Source organism: Mastomys coucha, unplaced genomic scaffold (assembly GCF_008632895.1).
Source record: "Mastomys coucha isolate ucsf_1 unplaced genomic scaffold, UCSF_Mcou_1 pScaffold4, whole genome shotgun sequence".
In the NCBI taxonomy this organism is placed as follows: Eukaryota; Metazoa; Chordata; class Mammalia; order Rodentia; family Muridae; genus Mastomys; species Mastomys coucha.
Window position 1 is genome coordinate 18,910,560 of NW_022196910.1, and position 14,185 is coordinate 18,924,744.

Genomic DNA, 14,185 nt, shown 5'->3' on the forward strand with positions numbered 1-14,185 from the left:
GTTCTGAAATGTAAGCTAGCCCTAATTAAATGCTTTCTTTTGTAATAGCTGCCATAGTCATAGTGTCTCTTCACAGCAATAACACCTTAACCGAGACAATAACTATCTGCAAAGTTAAGATACGTTTGGAAATAATTTGACTTAAAGTGAAACCTCCAGTTATTTAAAAAGGGACACCACATGCTTGTTTCTGTAAGTGGCTGTGTTCCTAGATGATACATGAAGCAATTTTGTGAAACATAGCTTGTCTTTTTTTTTTTTTTTGATTAAGATTTATACTTAAGATTAGTATCACTTCTTGGAATCAGAGGCAAAGAATTTGTGACAATCTTTATGGAAATAGTACCACACTGTGGGATAAACACTATAGCTGGTGTCATTAAACATGGGTACCATGGTGCTTGGGTCCCACCCATCTTCTTGGGTTGTTGATGTTTGATGTTTCACAGACTGTTGCTTTCCTGTGTCTAATGAAAGTGAGGCTTTCAACAAACCAAAGGAGAAAGGTTGGAGAGCCCAGGCTGAGACTCCACATGAAGAGTTCATTGCAACACTTATGGACTAACCATGGAGAACTGGCTTAAAGAATCCTGTGGCTCAAAATTTCACCACACACACACACACACACACACACACACACACACACACACACACCCTTATGCAAGGAGATCTAGAGGATCATCCATCAAGGTAATTGACTTGTATTTTGGATCTTACCTTCTAATACAAATTCTCCTAAGTCTTGGAGGTCTCTGCTACTATCTTCTCACTCAAGTCTTTCAGAGAAATCAGAGATGTTTGGATGGTCATTTGTTGGCTGACATTCTGGATGTTGTATTTATCTTAAAAGAGATAAAATACATGCAAAAGACACATGGCCAGAGCTGTCTGGATTCAGATAGATGCCAAACATTCGTTTTCAAGTTTCAGACTGCAAGCTTTGTAATAAGAAGCCCAAGATGTTACAGAAGAGAACTTTCAAGATATTTCAATGAGGCATGCACTGGAGAAGAGGGGTAATGACTGCCTGAGGGTGACTCATTTTACTTTAACTTTATAAGCCTTTTGAGAAACATATTACTTCTATTGAGCAAAATTTTGGATAATTCTTTTTTCGTTTGTTTTTTCAAGTGAATATATCTTATTGATCCTTAAGAAACAAAGATAATCTGTAACGTCTCAGCTTTAAAAATATCAAAGAAAAAAAATCTTTTCAAAGAAGGAAGATTTTTCTTTTCTGTTACCAGAACAATTCTGTGAAAATTGTCTGAGTTAACATAAAGTCGTCATACATGATGGCCTGAGAGTAACCATTGCTCAAAACTCTGCCAGAATCACAGCATCACATAATATTACAACAGGCATGCACAAGAAGCATGCCTGCATGGACATCTGTGTAGTAACGGTCCAACCTGGGGCTACCTGTGTTAGAATCCAAAGGCCAATTTATTGTTTATTGTTTCAATGTATTCTACAAAGTAAAGTTTTTTTTTTCCTTTAACACCTTCCTATTGTTTTCCTCATTTTGAATTTGCTCACAGTATACATAATGCTATTCTATTCCCAAATAAATATCACAGTTCTTTGGAGAATCCCTTTGATTGTTATTTAGGTTGACAATCCAAAACTTGTGCTATTGATTTAGAAAGTAATTTCTAGAAGCAGTTCCCCAAAGTAGTTTGGAAGAAGGTAATATTAAAAAAAGAACAAGTAAAAGTTGGTCTCCAAAAGGGACATATTTATGAACTTCACTGCATCCTCTATTTGTTTCAAAAGCAATTAAAATTATATTTTGTTTAGGCTCCATCTTATGCAAGGGATTATCTAATTTGCTCACAAAAGGAAGAGCGTTTGAGTCATCTATTACCCAAATACTGCAGAAAGAAATCCCAGGCGTCTACAACAGTGAGTATCTGTTCAGATGATGGACGTGCAGGTTAGGTACAGCTTGACTCATCTGAACTGGGTTCAGTTGGGTATCTCTGTTTCAAGCAGCATTGTCTGGAGGGCTGTGCTCCTTAGTAAGGTCTGTGCTTAATTGGTTTCACTTGTCTCTCAAACTCCCTGGAGAAGCCAGGTAGTGTTGCAAGTTCTCATATCAATAACAAAGGGAGAGGAAAGCAAATAGGAATACTCTTTGAACCTGTCCTGCTTGCCTCTCACCACAGGTGAAATCAATCCAAACTTGAGGCTAATTTTAAGGGCTGGAAATATTTTTTATCTCTGGCGAGGCCATGAGAAGAGAGGAATTACCTGTTCTGTCCATTTCATGAAAGTGAGAAGATGTCGTGAAATGGTCTCATGGTAAACTGAGATGAAGAAGGTGGCTGATGTTGCTATGTGATAAACATATACTTGTTTTCCTCTGTCTTAGGATTTCTATTGCTGTGAAGAGACACCATGACCATGACAACTCTTATAAAGGAAAGCAATTAATTGGGGCTGGCTTACAGTTCAGAAGTTAGTCTCTGCTATCATCATGGTGGAGAGCATGGCAACACAAAGGCAGGCATGATGCTGGAGAGGTGGCTGAGAGTTACACATCTGGATCAGTGGGTGGTAGGAAGAGAGAGGGATACTGGAATTGGTTTGAGCATCTGAAATCTCAAGGCCCACCCCCAGGGACTACCTCCTCCAACAAGGCCACACCTATTCCAAAAAGGCCACACCTTCTAATAGTGCTGGTTTCTATGGAACTTTGGATGCCATATTTTTCAAATCACAACATCCCCTGTAGTCTCCACAGACTGTGGAGGCCCACAGCTCTTGACACCAACTCAGCCACACAACCTTTGATCCACAATTTTTCCTGCCTACAAGATGTACAGGAATAAAGAAGGAGCGGAAATTGAGGAAATGGCTGACCAATGATTGGCTCAACTTGAGACCCATGTCATGAAAGAGAGCCAACCCATGATATTATTAGTGATATTCTGCTGTACTTGTAGACAGGAGCCTAACGCAACTGAGAGGCTTCACCCAGTAGCTGATGGAAACAGATGCAGAGACCCACAGTCAAACATCAGGCAGAGCTCTGGGAATCTGTGGAAGAAGGGGAGGAAGCATTGAGGGAGCTGGAGAGGTCAAGGACACCACAAGAAAAACTACAGAGTCGACTAACCTGCACCCATAGGGGCTCACAGAGACTGAACCACCAACCAGAGAGCATGCATGAGACAGACCTCGGACTCCTACACATAGGTAACAGATGTGCAGCTGGGTCTTCATGTGGGGCTCCTAAAGCAGGAGCAGAGGCTGTCTGATGACATTGCCTGCCTTTGGATCTCTTTCTCCTAACTGGGCTGTCTTGTCAAGCCTCAATAGGAAAAGATGTGCCCAGGCCTACTGCAACTTGATATGCCAAGGCTGGTTGATATCTATGGGAGGCCTCCCCTTTTCTGAGAAGCAAAGGTGTGTGTGTATGTGGGGTTATCATGGGAGGAGAAGTGAGAGGGAGGGACTGGGAGAAGAGGAGGGAGGGAAAACGGCCATCAGGATGTAAAGTAAATAAATTATTAATGAAAAAGTCTTAAAAAGTCTTGAGTGGTAAGTGTATTTTGGGCACTAACAAGAAGACTGCTGAGTAGTTTCTGGATGAGTACCGGTCACCAGAAAGACCAAGGCAAGGTTAGGGGAAAGAAGGGTTGGAAATTCAACTCTATCTTGAATCCTTGTTGGATTGGAGAGAGGGTGAAGATTGAGCTGATCATTAGTAGCCACTGATATAGACGATCACCTGTGTGTAAGGAAACCTCTGTAAAATCCCTAATGCACCATGAATGGAGACTTTCTGGTCAGCTGACTCTGTGGAGGGACCCATGCCCCTCTCCCTTCCCCTTTTTGTTTCCCTTGCTTCCATCTGAACATCATCTGTATCCTTTATAATAGCCTTCAGGGGGTCGGGGGAACCCTGCTTTATAACTGTTCCACCAGAAGTGCAGGTGCACTGCTTTCACAACTGGCCTTTGAAGTGGGAACTGTCTTGTGGGACTGAGCTCTCCACCTGTGGGATCTGCTGGTATCTCCAGGTAGATATAGTCACATCTGGGTTAAAGAATGGGATGCCTACTTGCTGCCCGCTGGAGAAGAATCCTGCAGGCGTGGCCACTGAAGCAGTCACCCTGCATTGACAGCATAAGCAGAGGACAGATAGGCTTTCTCTGTCCTCACAGCATGCCCCTCGAAGTGGCCATCAGACTGGTCTTTTCACTGTCATGTTGCCCTGACCCTTTGCTTTGACTTTGGGACATTTAGGCATTTAAAAGCATCAGTTACGGAAAATGCAAGTACATGCCCCACGTGCAATCTTTCAGTCAATTTGGCCAAAGTTGTGGGAATAGAAATCTAGTTATTGTCCCAAATAAAAGTTTTAGGGAGAAATATATAGATTTTTTTTTTTCTAGCACAAAGCAAGGCCAAGTGATGTCAGGCTAAGAGTACTTGAAGGATCTGCCCGATCGCGCAGAAGCACGGACAGTTGTCTGCTTCCTGATCAATGCTAACGAAGAGAGTATGCCCCACAGCGAGGGGATATGAACAAAAGAGCTTCGTTGGCTTTCTCCATCACCTGATTTGACATTGATTTCCAATTTCTCAGAAAAGGGAGCCCAAGGTTAGTCCCTATGCAGTTGAGTCCGAGGCTTGAACATCTGCTGTGATAGCACAGATGGCTTTTTTCTTTTTTTTTTGAGGCTTTATGAAAGAATAAGAGAACCTTTCCTTTTCATGTGAAAACTGCTCATTTAAGATCCTTTTTCTCCATAGCTGAAAAACAAATTAAATGGATACAAGAAGGGAGCAAATCTAAATGCAGAGAGGTGTCCCTCTAAAAGATTTCCTCCTCTTCCCTCCTCCTCCTCCGTTCCCCTTCTCCTTCATCCTCCTCTCCTCTCCTTCCCTCCTCTTCCTTTCCCTCTTCTCTCTTATCCCCTCCTCCTATAGCTCCTCCCTCCTCCTCCTCTGCTCCTCCCTCACTACTCCTATCCTTTGCCCTCCCCTGCTTCCTCCTTACCTAACCTGACCTCCTCCTCCTGACCTGCGGAGGTCAGGCATTTTCCACCGTTTGTCGAAGACAGGCTTTCTCATTGGCTTGGAACTTTGGCACAGGGAGGCTAGCTGGAACTTGAGCTTCCAGGGATCCACTTGTCTCTGCTTCCCATCCTGCACTGCTGTGATTACATCTGCACACCACTATGCCAGTTTTTAGAGGAAGGCTCTTGGATCTCAACTCAGGTATTCACACTTGTAAGACAGGCCCTTTACTGATAGCCATCTCACCAGCCCATGAATCATCTTATGGTCTAAGAAAATGGGATTTTTATTTCCTAGCTATGGGGCCAACAGACTCAATGATTTTGGAAAGGATTCTAGTTACTCTTTAAAAACTGCATTTATATTTATTTAATTTTTGTGTGTATGTGTGTGGGGGCATGTATGCCATGGTATTTCTGTGGAGGTCAGAGGATAAGCTGTGATAGTCAGTTCTTCCCTTCAACCACGTGTGTTCTGGGAATCACACATCAGTTGTCAGGCTTGGCAGCAAGTACCCCCACCTGCTGAGCCATCTTACTGTCTCAGTTACTCCTAAGCCCCAGTTTCCCTATTTGTATAATGAGTTAGAGCTACAGATTTCACTCACAGCAATGGTATTCTCTAGGTGAGGGAGTCACCATTGATTAGGGGCTGGTTCCCTATTTTGTAAGTAGAGAACTTTAAAAAACCAAAATAAGCCAAACAAACCTATGTAGTGGCATGGTTTACAGGTAATCTCTGGAATTTGACTCCTTGATGGCAGTCAGGGCTCTCTTACTGGTTAGCTATGAGATCTCATACAATTTGCATAAGCTATACTTCAATTTCTGCAGCTATTATGCATATAAAACTCTGCTCACGGTAGAGTTGTATTATACAACACAAGCTATATGGTTAGCTCATATCTGGCTTATAGTAACTGTTGCTCTGCTAATTAAGGTCGAAGTCTACCACTGTCCTAATAGCCTTCTGGGCTTGGTGTATGAAGGAGAACTCCCTTCACGAGCAGGGCTTCCCCTTCTCTGACCTTAACCCTCCCACATCTCTACTTTCAGATGTCTCATAGCCTTGGTTAAGATTAAGGTTTAACTTTCTTTCTCTCAATAAGAACCCATTCAGCTAGCACCTGAGATTCCTGGAATGCCTCTCTGTGCTAATGAGGCATTTTGGTACCTTAAACCAACCTTCAGCTAGTGACTTTTAACAATCCTGGATGTTCCTAACCCCAGTACCCCAGCCTATATAAGCCTTGCATCACCCCAAGTAAAGTTGATTTTCCAACCCCACCCTCCCATCCATCATCTCTGCTCCCTTTGCCCTTATGGAATACTGGCTGCTGATAATCCCCAGGGGCTGAGAGTGTCACAGTAACAACCCACAGAACATTAGCACACATTTGGGTACCCACATCCGGCCTGCCTATTTTGTAAAATCACACTATGTTTGTAGAGGTGTATCCAGCCTTCTGCACAGAGCCTGTGTGCTGCAGGGAGGCTACTTGAGGTCAGCTTTGACCTACTTGAGGCATGTCTTGAGTCATGGGACTCATTTGGAGGTCTTGGTTAAATAGACCCAAGGATGGCTGGATGCCACCCTAGAGTGTCAGAGTTGATACGTGTTGGATGGGGCAGAGGATTTCTATTTCCAGGTGGTGGTGATTTTGTCAGCTCAGGACTCACGTAAAAGAGCTTTTGCTTTTGGTTGACCAGTCAACCCCTCCTGGTCTGGTTGGCTGAGTGACAGGAAGAAGGTTTACCTCGAGCTTCCAGAAGGATAACCTCCTTACTGAGTGATCGAGTCCAGGACTGTTGTGTTAAACTGCGGTACCTTGGTGTTTGAGGTACAAGGAGGTACAAGGAGGATTCTCTCCCTTACACTGTCTTACTGCTTATATTGTCTGATGTCAACATAAAATGTGACCGACCTTCCTTAGAAAGTAGGTCAAAGATCCTTATCCAGAGAGGTATCCTACACCCCAAGGAAGGAAATACCCTTTTCCCTCAAGACCTGAGGTCTGCACAGACAGGCCTTGCTACGTTCCCCTTAGTTTGTTATCTGGAGAGTCCCCTTTGTCCTCCAATCACACTTTGGCACAATTGTCTGTAATATACTGTTTTCCTTGTTTCTTTGGGCCTTTATCTTCGAAGACTCTCATACTATGTGAAATTGATAGGAAATTTTGTATGCTTTTGTCTTATTGATTTTATTTTTGTTTTGTTTTAGGGTCCACAGTTTTAGATCTTGCAATGGATAAAGGATTTTTGTCTCCCCTTCCAAAGCTGCTGGACTGCATGGGAGTAGAGTAGCCTTATTCTGTGGAGAGCTTTCTTTTAAGAGAATGGGCAGTCAGCCTTGGGATAAAGGTGACCAAATTTAATGGTCTTCCTGAGAACTGCAGGGACAGAGACCACCCTGAAGGCTATTCTTCCTTATGTTTCTGTGATGAGAACCAGCAAGCGGTCTCACTGAGTAAATTTGTGTTGGATTCTGGTTTTTATAACTAAAAAGCATTTCATTTGCATGGTTACAATAACCATTGACAACTTTATTAATTGCTTACTGTATGGTAAGCAACATAGTAACCTTTCTCAACACATTGTATTGTTTTAATGTCACAATAACTCAATGAGGCAAGTATTTTTTTAAAATATTTAATTTTATTTTTATGTGTATGTTTGTGTGAATGTGTTCGAGTTACGCGTCTGTGGGTGCCCAAAGAAGCCAGAAGATGGTCTTGGTTTTCCTGAAGTGGGAGTTACAGTGATTGTGATTTGTGTGAGGTGGTTCTTGGAACTGAACTTGGGTCCTATGGAAGAGCAGAAAATCATCTCTCCAGCCTCAAATATTTTGATTTTTAATTCTGGGTACACATGTGTGGCTTCGTGTGGTGATGCTCACACGAGTGACCATGGAGGCCAGAGAGGGTGCTAGATTTCAAGGAGGTGGAGTCACAGCTGGTCGTGAGTCACCATGTAGGCGAAGGAAACTGAACTCTGGTGTTCTGTAAGAGCAGCAAGCCCTCTTTATTATGGAACCATCTCTCCAGCCCAAGGCAAGCATTCTTGGCACACCTGTGAAAGTGAAGAACAGAGAGACTAGTATAATTTGCCCAAGGTCAAGCAGCTTGTAGAAGGCAGGGCAGCATCTTAACTTGGAAGTTTCTGTGTCCTAATCTAAGGCCCAGAGAGAATTGCTGTATCAGCCTCTCCATTGAAGGAATGCACCTTTCCAGTGAAGGCTGTTGGACTCCTCGAAGTAGATAACCAAGCATGGGCTAGAGAAAAAGAAAGCTAAGGATCTTGATGGAGTATTTTTGGTTCATGAAGATTCATGAGGTGGGGTCTAATAGATGATTTCATTTGTTCTCTAGAGCAGACTCCTGTCTAATTCTTGCTCTCTGCCACCTTTCTTTAAGCCTCCCTCAGTTGGTCACGGCTTCATTTGGTCCACTTATTAACCTCTATATCATCTTAATTGAGCTTAGGATTTCTTGAATCTCCCTAATTACCTCTCCAGAGCACACTTCTAACTTCATGCGTTAATTCTATCCATGTCAATCATACAAATGAACAGAAAATATCTCATCAGGCATATCTCACATGCCTCCACCTAAATAACTTCATGTTTGTGCTGAGACCTGCCTAGCAATGAATGAATGGATGATATCTGCAGAATGAGTGGATGCCATTCCCACACTCAGTTTATCTCTTTGGAAACAGAGTCTTAAGGTGTAGTTCTGACTGACATGGAGCTCCCTATGTAGACCAGGCTATCCTTAAACTTATAGATATCTGCTTACCTCTGCCTCTGGAGTTCTGGGATTAGAGGTATGTACCACTTCGTATCTCAAGGTATGTCAGGGGGTACTAGTATTTGAATTTGGGATTTCTTGGTCTACTACTGAGATATTATACCCTTACTTTATTTTTTTCTATTATTTATTTATTTAGGAATTTAATTTACGAGTGTGAATGTATTTAAGGTATGAAAATGTTTATGTGTGTGTATGTGTGTGTGTGTATGTGTGTGTGTGTGTGTGTATGCCAGTGTGCATTTGGGCCACAAGAGGGTGCCAGGTGTTGTCTTTTATTACTCTTCACCTCATTCCTAGAGCACACCCCCCCACTTTTGATTGTAAGCCACTGATCCTCCTGTCTCTGTCCCCACCTTCAGTGCTGGGGTGACAGGGTGTGGGGGACCATATCTGACTTTTGGATGGTGCTATCCTTGGGTCCTATCCTTGGGTAGCAAGTACACTTAACTGTTGACCCTCCTCGACAGTACTCAGTTTTCTATTTTAAACAAATACCTAGTATTGCTATATGCATTTTAAATTCTGCATAAGTGAAGCCGCAGTGTCAGAGCATATTAGTAATCCTGGGAGGCTGAGGGAGGAGGATTGCATCAAGTTCAAAGACAGTCTGAGATACATAATATCAGGCCAGCCAAGATTTGATAGTAAGAACTTATTCCAATGAAACAAAACAAAATAAGACTCACATAACAAAAATCTGTTTCTACTGCACAGTCACAATTTTATCAATATTTATTTTATTGCAATTCCATTGCACCTTATCAATGTAAATGAAACCACTGTATTCTCATGAGGACTTAGTTTCTACAGGGTAGACGCTCATGAGTGGAGCTGCCACTCATAAATGAGTCAAGTTTAACAGGTTGCAAAAGTCATCATCCAAAGTCCTGAAACAATTTATTTTCCTATTAGGACACGTGAATGTCCATTTCCCCCATTCTTACCAACAATTCATATTAATAGATGTATTATTCTTTGAATGTTCCTGTTGATGTTAAGAATTGTGTGAAAATTGGCTGTACCCCTCCCACATCTATGAAATCTTCCTCTCCTGCCCCATACTGAGTCCAGTGCTCACACTCGAGTATGTTTCTGAGCTTTCCACGCTGCTCCAACTGTGCACTGTCTCATTTTCCTGCGATGTGACTTTATAATGAGTCTTGATGTCTTTGAGGGTGAGCCCTGTTCCATTATTCGTCGGAACTGTCCTGCTTGTTCTTTGACCTTTGTTGTTCTATAGGAATTTTGGCGTTGGCTTGACAGGATCTGTGGAAACCCCAGTGGACTTGATCAGAATGCATTGACTTTATAGATTCGTTTTTAAAGAGCCGCCATCTCTAAACACTGCCTGCTTCTTACTCATGAACACTACACTGCCTCATTTCCCTCCCTGACCTGTCTCAAAATTTATTTGCGTAAGTAAATCTGTATATTGTTTCCCCAATATTAATACAGATTATTACAGTTTGTCAACTACATTCTTACATAGCTTACAGTTTCTGTTGCTCCTTGTGACTGAGGCAATTTTTAAAGTTGTGCCTTTTAATTGGATGTTGCCTGGATATAGGGAGGTTATTGATTTTTGTGTATGATTTTTATATCCATCAAGCTCTTACTGCTTTTAATAGTTTCTTTATACATTCTCATAGATCTTTCTGTGTAAACAGTTGTTATCTGTGAACAATGACAGCTCTGGCTCTTCTTGTCTAGCCTCTACATCTTCCCCCTACCCCCACTAGTCTTGTTATTTTAGCCGTAGCTTCCAGGAAAGCACTGAATACAAGTGGAGTTAAAGACATTGTCCTAGCTATGATAAAGTAGCCTGCAAAAGCAAATTAAAGGAGAAAGGGTTTATTTTAGCGCTCATCTATAGTCTGCCTTTATGAGGATGTCCAGGTAGCATGAACTTGAAGCAGCTACTTACATCCACAGTCAAGAAAAGAAAAGCTTGTGCTTAACTCATTTTCTTCAGTCTTACACATTTCAGGGCCCAAACCCTGAAAATGGTGCCATCAAATACTAGGCAGGTCTTCCCATGTCAGCAAATCAGTCAGTCTAGACAATCCCTCACTGAGACTCTCTTCCCGGGTGATTCTGGACTATGCTTATTTTTGCCTTGTAACAGGATTTGGTTTTCTCCTTCACCATGTGGGTGCCAGCAAGTGCTTTTACCTGATGCACTATCTCACTGGCCCAAGCCTCTATTTACTATATGGAAAGCTTTGGTAATTCAAATAGTTTCTTGACAATTAAAACTAGGGGCTGGAGAGATGGCTCGGAGGTTAAGAGCACTGACTGCTCTTCTGAAGGTCCTGAGTTCAAATCCCAGCAACCACATGGTGGCTCACAACCATCTGTAATGAGATCTGACACCCTGAAGACAGCTACAGTGTACTTTTATATATATATATATATATATATATATATATATATATATATATATATATATATATGTATATATATATATATAATAAATCTTTAAAAAAAAAAAGAGAGAAAGACTTCCATTTTTTTTTAAAAAAAAAACTAATCATTACAGGCATTGTTATTACAGAAAGAGCAGTGCCTAAACATATTATTAGTCTTCAGCCTGATAGTTGAAGGGTGTTTTTTTTTTAACTATTAAAAAGATTTATTTTATTTTTATGTTGTGTGTGTGTGTGTCTGTGTCTGTGTGTTCACATGAGTGCAGGTGCCTACAAAAGTCAGAAAAGGGAATTGCATCCTCTGGATCTAGAGTTAAAGGCAGTTGTGGGCTGCCATGTGGGTGTTGGGGACTTAGCTTGGGTCTTCTAAAGAGCAGCCAGTGTTCTTAACTACTAAGCCATCTCTCTAAGTCTTTTCAGGAGGCCTTTTTAAATGGGTACCCTTTGTCAAGCAAAGATATTCTCCCATACTCTCAGTTTAAAAATACAAAATGAAAATAGCTCCTAACTCAAATCATTCAAGAAATCCACGACACAATGAAAAACCAAATCTATGAATAATAGGTATAGAAGAGAGTGAAGCTTCCTAACTCAAAGGGCCAGTAAACATCTTCAACAAAATTATAGAAGAAAGCTTCTCTAACCTAAAGAAAGAGATGCCCATAAACATACAAGAAGCTTACAGAACACCAAACAGATTGGACCAGAAAAGAAATTCCTCCTGTCACATAATAATTAAAATAACAAATGGACAGAACAAAGAAAGAATATTGAAAGTGGTAAGGGGAAAAGGTCAAGTAATATATAAAGGCAGACCCATCAGAATTACATCAGACTTCTCAACAGAGACTCTAAAAACCAGAAGATCTTGGGCAGATGTCATACAGATCCTAATAGAATGAAAATGCCAGTCCAGGCTACTATATCCAGCTAAGTTTCTATAATATGTAGGGATTAAGTTTTATTTGTTCCTTTTCTGCAGCTTGGAGATTTCCCCCCAACATATTAATGTGGTGCTATTTTGATTGATTTTCTAATGTTAATCATCTTTGAATTTCTGAGATAGGCCTTTATTAGGCTTGGTGTATTTATGAATTACTTCTATAGTAGAAAACTGTTCAAAGTTTTTAAAAAAGTTCAACACTTTTTCTGTATTTTATTCTTTCCTCTTAGTATTTGTTTCAGCATGTTCAGACAGTTGTTAGAATATCATAGCAGTAAAGTAAATAGTGCTTTGATTATTAATTTATTTAACATTATGCATGGATGGGTTATAAGAAATAATATGATACTATTTACTGAAATCAAAGCACCATTTTTTAAACAGACATTTTTTATTTAAAAATTTTCATATAAAATATTTGATCATTTTTTCTTCTCTATCTTTTTTTTAACTTTTTATTCTTTGTGAATTTTACATCACACACCCCAATCCCAATCATCTCCCTATCCCTTCATGCCTGCTCTCTGCCCTTACAACCCTGCCAAAGAAAACAAAAATAAAATTAACAATAACATTTTTTTTGGTTGTGGAAGCGGCAGTGTGTCACATTGTATATCCTTTTGTTCAAACAATTAATTGCAAATGTTCATTGTAATAAGTCATTGGTGTGGCTAAAGGCTTCTGGCTTCTGCTACACTATTACTACTGGATCCTCACTGGGGATCTCTAGGATACTCTGTTGTTGCCCTATATCATGGATCTGCAGGACCAGCTCCTTCACATCCTCTAGTAGGTCATAGACAGGGTAGATGTTGGAGTGGGCCAGCTGAAAACCCTGGATCTGGGCCTGGGTTGTGGCTGTGGTGTTCAGCCTACCTAGCTCTCCTTTGCTGGTGTCACCAGGGTCAGCACTCCAGCTCCAGCTTTGTCCTGGTGAGGGGCAGTGCCAGCTCTCCTGACTGCTATAACCAGCAAGAGGTGGGCCAGCTCTCTCTCTCTCTCTCTCTCTCTCTCTCTCTCTCTCTCTCCCTCTCCCTCATGGGCTCCCCCATACTCATGCCACCAAGGCCAGCTCTTCCATACTACCCAAGCCGCAGTGACTGGTGGGAGTGGGGATCTCTGTTCACTCCATTGGATGGCTAGTTAGGCATAGGACCAGTGAGGGATGGAGCCAGCTTTCCTGCTGCTGTCATGACATTGGGGTCAGCTTCCCCACCAGTCGTGGGTGGTGAGGAGTATGTGTGTGTGTGTGTGTGTGTGTGTGTGTGTGTGTGTGTGTGTGTGTGAGAGAGAGAGAGAGAGAGAGAGAGACAGAGACAGAGACAGAGACAGAGACAGAGACAGAGACAGAGAGCGAGCGATCTCTTGTACCCATGGCACTACATGGCAGACAAGGGGTGGGAAACATCGACCCAGACCCCTCTACCCCCATGCTGCAGGGTCATGGACCTAGACATGGCCCCCCTCTGTGTCAGCACAGGCTAGTCCCTCACCATGACCTGTGACATGCAGGTGGTAGCACAGGCTATTCACATCAGGCGGTTCCTTACCACCCTTGAGTGCCTCATTCTGCATCCCTTCACAGTGCACACACAGTTCTGTTTGTCTTTCTTTTCCATTTTTCCACCACACACCCATGGTGGGTGAGCCACAGAGCCATGGGTATCTTTCACTTGCCTGTGCCATGTGGTGGCAGGTGAACCTCTCTCACTTCTTAATTTTATAATTCTTTGGTGACAAAATATGTTCTCTGTTATAAAATGTTCAGAATTTATTAGATCTTCATTTGTGGGCAAATTCCTTATTGATTTTCAGTGCAAGATGAAACTTACTGTCTGATGAAATTTATTCATTGTGATGTTTTGGATATTTTTTTCTTATTTAAAAAGTTTATTTCATTTTATTGTCTTTTGTGCAAGTGTTTTGCTTTTGTGCATGTTTGTGCACCTGTACTTGTAGTGTCCCTTGTGG